Source organism: Octopus bimaculoides, chromosome 17 (assembly GCF_001194135.2).
Source record: "Octopus bimaculoides isolate UCB-OBI-ISO-001 chromosome 17, ASM119413v2, whole genome shotgun sequence".
Taxonomy (NCBI): domain Eukaryota; kingdom Metazoa; phylum Mollusca; class Cephalopoda; order Octopoda; family Octopodidae; genus Octopus; species Octopus bimaculoides.
In genome coordinates this window covers 27568176-27574348 of record NC_068997.1, presented here as the reverse complement: position 1 = coordinate 27574348, position 6173 = coordinate 27568176, and the positions used below count along the sequence as shown (strand labels likewise).

General features: G+C 38.7%; 1 protein-coding gene across 1 annotated transcript in view; it reads left to right on the top strand.

Annotated features, from left to right (window-relative positions):
- The first annotated feature begins 4453 nt into the window (after nucleotides 1–4453).
- The window catches only part of LOC106879329 (acidic mammalian chitinase-like), a 22618-nt gene continuing 20898 nt past the window's right edge, over nucleotides 4454–6173 (top strand). Inside the window, exon 1 of the mRNA XM_052974136.1 lies at nucleotides 4454–4587. The gene's annotated coding sequence lies outside the window, so the exon portion shown is untranslated. The remainder of the gene's footprint in view (nucleotides 4588–6173) is intronic.

The window sequence follows — 6173 nt, the reverse complement described above, 5'->3', positions numbered from 1 at the left end:
GATTCCCAGACCGGACGTTGTAAGTGTTTATTGAACGAAAACACCTAAAACTCCACGAGGCTCCGGCAGGGGATGGTGGCGAACCCTGCTGTACTCTTTCACCGCAACTTTCTCTCACTCTTATTTCCTGTTTCTGTTGTGCCTGTAATTCAAAGGGTAAGCCTTGTCACACTGTGTCACGCTGAATATCCCCGAGAACTACGTTAAGGGTACACGTGTCTGTGGAGTGCTCAGCTACTTGCACGTTAATTTCACGAGCAGGCTGTTCCGTTGATCGGATCAACTGGAACCCTCGACGTCGTAAGCGACGGAGTGCCAACAACAACAATTAGGTTACAAGTGAGAATCGAATCCGTATTACTTTCACCACTTTACTGGCTGTTTGTGGCTCATTGTAAATCAATAAGAATCACAGATATTTGTTAATTTATCTGTGTATTATTTTATTTTACTTTTTAAAATTCTAATAGTTACTATTGGGTTTATAGATTTTTTTTCCCCCATGTGTGACCTTGCTGCTCTATTTATACACCTCAGCCCCGCTCTCCTCTTTCCTATTGTTTAATTTGCTGTCCTAATTAAAATCGTTAAAACCTAAATAACAACGCTCACTAAAATTGTCCAAGAAGTTTGTATGGTTAAGCCAAACATTAACTTTAGTGTGGACCCTTACCTCTTCCCTTACACACACACACACACACACACACACACAATCATACATACATACACACAGATCACACAGATACATATATACACTCCCTCATGTCTCTGTAACCAATTATAGACCATGTCATCCCAATATAGAATCTATTGACACAAAAACCTGAAACCCCATCCCTTCTCTTTGTGGTCAACAGATCAAATCATAGAAAGGTTTATGATCGGGAAATACCTTCATTTTTCTCATTTATATTAAACATTCCTCCCAGTTCTTAACATTCTGAGTTCAAATACCAACGAGGTCAACTATGCCTTTCATCCTTTCGGGAGTCGATAGAATAAAGTACTGAGGTCGATGTCATCGACTAACCTCCTCGCACTAAAATAGTTGGCCTTGTGCCAAATTTAGAAAGAATTTATATTCTTTTCTACTCTAGGCACAAGGCCCGAAATTTTTGGGATAGGGACCAGTCGATTAGATCAACCCTAGCACGCAACTGGTACTTAATTTATCGACCCCAAAAGGATGAAAGTTAAAGTCGACCTCGGCGGGATTTGAACTCAGAACGTAAAGACAGACCAAATACCGCTAAGCATTTCGCCCGGCGTGCTAACGTTTATTATTTCTTTACTGCCCACAAGGGGCTACACACAGAGGGGACAAATAAGGACAGACAAAGGGTTTAAGTCGATTATATCGACCCCAGTGCATAACTAGTACTTAATTTAGCGACTCCGAAACGATGAAAGGCAAAGTCGACCTCGGCGGGATTTAAACTCAGAACGTAAAGACAGACCAAATACCGCTAAGCATTTCGCCCGGCGTGCTAACGTTTCTGCCAGCTCGCTGTCTTTGGAAAGAATTTATAATCAAATATTAAGATTACGTACCAAAGTGTCCGCTATGCATTCTACTGGGCCATCTCCCGCTTACAGTTTCTGCCCGGGGTGGAGCTGCAATATTCTGCAGCTTATGATGTGCAAACTTCTACTGGGGTTGTTGTATGTACATAAATTCTTGGACGGTAAGCCGGTGGTGTCTGTTGTCTCCCTTTGTCAGACACTTTTTTCCCTACACTTCTACTTTCTTACAGAGTTGTAATCTTGGATCAAAGACAAAAACCGGACGTTTAGCGTCTGGAATGTTATAATTTTCTCACTGTTGTCTGTATCCCCAATCAAGCAATGTGGTCGAGGGTACGTCAGCCCTTACCTTCTATTTAGTGGGTTCTATGGATTAAATGATTAGATATGTAACAGTATTAATAATATATTGATTTCAAATTTTGGCACAAGGCCAGCGATTTCGTAGCAGGGGTAAGTCGATTACATCGGCCCCAGTACCCAAGTGGTACTTATTTTATCAACCCCGAAGGATGAAAGGTAAAGTCGACCTTGGCAAAATTGGGACTCAGAACATAAGATAGACGAAATACCGTTAAGCATTTTACCCCGCCTGCTAATGATTCAGTCAGTTCGCTGCCTTAAAAAAGTGATTAGCTAACGAGAAACGAATCCCTTATCTCTCAAACTATGGTTAAGTGCTCTGTACCATTAAGCTAAGCGACTCATGACATCAGCATTAACAATATTTTGGATCGGTACCGTTGTCAGAGTCGCAATAGTGACGACACTTTCGGTGTCGACGAAGATAAACTGAACAGTCTTCTATTTCGTAAGACTTCCAGACAAGGGACTGAGGACATTTAGTAGAAATGTCTGCCTAATGCTGCTACCGACTGTCTTGGCTGGCCCAGACAAACTCTAGAGACATGGAAGTGCTGTAAATTGAGCCTGTCCGATAAAGGCTCAGAGCGACGAAACCGTTCTAAAAACTTTAGTCTAGTGTTCCAGTATTGTTGATCTGGGAAGTTTTTCCAAATAGCTGTCGTTGCATGAAGTTTCCAGCTCTCAGTTGAGTTTGTTGTGAACATCAACCTTACCGCCTTATTTCTGACCACTCTTGAAGGCACTGAAAAAAAGCCCTGCCCTCCCTCTTCTAATTGTTATGTGAAAATAAATACAACGAATACAGGTGTTATATTTCCAGTGTTAGCGCTCTCAATTGTGGGTTTACAAAGATTTTGCACAAGAAAGATTTATCTATGCCAGCGTAGTTTAGTTTAGCAGACGAGAGAGAAAGATCTTTACCAAAAGATTATTTTAAAGCTTTTTGACTAAAAAAAAACCTGTTAAACTTTGCCGGAATTTCAACCCAATGACCGCCCCGATCGTCCTGACCTCTTTTATTTTCATTAATATTAGAAATTGGGAAAACCTGTTTTCTTTTACATTTCTTTTTCGCATTAAAATGGCCACAAAGAATTACAAAATCGTTTTACATTTTTGTTTTATTGTCTGATATTCTTCATTCAACGAGAAGAGCAAACTTAAAGTGAACCGAAAGCCACTCTCACCGTTAATCCGAATCGAGATTCTGTCCATATTTTTGAAAGTTTCGCGAGAAAGCACATCATAAGTTAATCTCTTTTCGCACCAATTTGTGATCTTACTTTAAACTCTGCATATAAAACCTTCATTGTTTTTGCGAACAATTCATCTTCATTTTTTACTCTTCTTCTGACGTCCATCGTGTATATAGAGATTTTTCTCTTAAGCTTAGTGAAATTTATCTTTTTCCACTGCAAACAAACGTTATTTGAAAGTTGTGTCCTTTGGACAGTTGAAGAGAAAGGAGGTGACAAACAAAGATTATTGATTGGGTCTTACCGACATCACTTTCTTTATTTACAGAAATTATTCCCTCTCCTCAACACTTCTTTTTGTTTTTGCTAACAAACGATAGCTATCTTGTTTGCTTTCGTTGCTGTTTTCTGCAGAGCCATGCGTCAGGTGATAGTGTAAATACAGAGGACAAGATATTATAGAAGGAAAAATAAAAAAAATAAAATAAAACTAGCCGGATATTTCTCCTTCATGAAATAACGGTATTTACATGACAATGGTGTCTTTTGTTATTTACTACTTCGTGATTCCCTCACATTCTTTTCTTTCTCCCAGTCTAGTCTTAGCTTTCTTTTTCATTGAAAAAGGGAGGTACGTATGTGAAGAGATAATTTCAATCAATTTTCTTTTATTACCTTTGCTTTCCTCCATTGCTTTCCCTTCCATTTCATTGAAAGAAGAGGGACGTATGCAAAGAAGTATCGTCAATCATTCTTCAAATTTTTCTCTTTTTTTTTTTATCTTCGTTTTCCACCTACTTATTCATTCTGTAACAACGGAAATCAACAATGGTGGGGATTACCTCGGGTCAGAATGATCTATCTATCTATCTATCTATCTATCTATTGCCCAGCTAAATTAACAACCGATTGATTCTCTCCCATCACCATAACCGCCTTTCTTACTTCTCCAGTAAGGTGGGACAACAACTCTTTCTCCTTCGCCCTCTTGTTTGTTTTCTCATTATAGCCTTTTCTATGTATGTTGTGTGTGGTATGCGTGTGTTTGTCACTGCAATTATTTGTCTAACCAAACTGTACACAAAAAAATGAATGTGATGATGGTGGGAGGTTCAGCCCATTATTAGACTTAGGAAGAAGGAAGTAAAACAATCAGCCAATTCTCTCTCTTTCTCTCTGTCTCTTCCCCCCCTCTTTCTCTACAATATCTTTCGACATGTGTCGCAATTAATGTTATTATTACGATTACTATTATCGTTATTATTATTATTATTATTATTATTATTATTAATGCTATTATTATTGTTATTATTATTCAAGAGGAAAGATTAAAACTTTCACACTTAACTTCGGCCAGACATTTACAGTGAAGCAACAGTTGAGAGTGTTTCGTCTTCCTCTAAGGCTTGGCAGAAACCATTTACAATAAGAACAACCAGATTCCTCCTGAAACTACTTCAATCTTCAAAAACTAAAACTACTTCAATCTTCTGATCATCCAGTAAGTATAAATCTTTAGATTTGTATTTCTTTTAAAAATATTACTCGTTATTTCTACCCTGAATCCCTATTACATTATATTTTCGACCTTGCGTTACATCCTTTTAAGGTCCGTAATAAAATATTCTACAATGTACCATGTCTGGTAAGTTCACCGTCATTAATTCACCGGAGGTAAAGTTCACCGTACGATTTTTTTTTTTTTTCAATAAAATAGTTTTTAACTATTAATGGTGAGATACTATGGATATATTTTCACTGTAAACTTTCCTCACAGTGAACATTCCTCATGGTTAATTTTCTTCACGGTAAGTTGATGGCGGTGAACTTATCTGTAATCATAATGTATAGACGGTATTTCAAAAGATTTTCCCCTTCTATCACCTGTATATTTTTGGGTTCTGGTATTGCGGTAAGGAAGCAGAAGCTGGTATCGCAGAAATGGCATTGATGCTGACACAGCTTGGTTCCAAGTTCCAATCTCGCTGAGTTATACTTACTGCATTTCATCTATCTGCGAGTGTTGCTGTTTAGGTACAAGTCTTCACTGATCAAAAGGCCTGTGATTAAAGATATTCCAGCCGTGACCATCCCGTTCTCAGACATAATGCATCTAGGACAAACCTTGTGGTTATGGTATTGGATTCACGATCGTAAGGTCGTGGTTTCGAGTCCCAGAACTATCAGCGGGTTGAGTTCTTGATCAACTCCCTTCATTCCCATTATTCCAGTTGGTTCAGCTGTATAAGAATTTCACAACAGCTGAAGCTTGATCCTGCGACGGACGAGTCCCGTTCAGGGAAGGGGAAGAGAGTATTGTACTCTCGATCCCTTATACACCACGAAAATAGGGTTAAACGCCGGTAGAATGAACTTGAAAGCTGATGTCTGATCTAAACACCTATGAGGAGATACTAGCAGGTTGAGCGACCCATTAAAGGTCTCAGTCTTGACCAAATACCAGTTATGTATTGAAGGTGATCCAACAGGAAACTCAGTTTTTCATGTTTTACAAATTTTGCGGTTGATACTAAAACCAGAATCTGAAGACGTTGTTGTTGTTTATCTTGTTTATCCCTGCTCGAGCAGACCTGGTGGAGCAGAGCTCCTCGAGCACACCTTTGATCAAAAGCTATTCCAGTTATAGCCATCCATTCTTTTTTCTATGTGCAGAAAACCAAGTATTACATTATTTGATGTGTCTCTTTTCAAGACAGTAGAATGTGTGATTTGAGGGAGATACGGTTGCTACTTCTAGCAGATTGATAGGCCGCATAGAGGTTTCCTCATTAACACGAAAAGCTATAGTCTGAATGTTCAAGCTCTAACGTCACCTCCGTCCCACCTGGGGACACTTATAATTGTGTACCAATGTTAAAAACAGTCTCCTTGATGTTGATGTAGTTGTTTAATAACCCTGTACGATAAATGGTTTAGAGAAATGACCGGTACCGGACAGATATGCATTTAATGGGCAGATAAGCTATGACCAGATAGATAAGTTTTTACTGAATGAATAAAAGTATAATATTATAATAATCAAACACAAACACGCATACACGCACACACACACACACGCACACACAT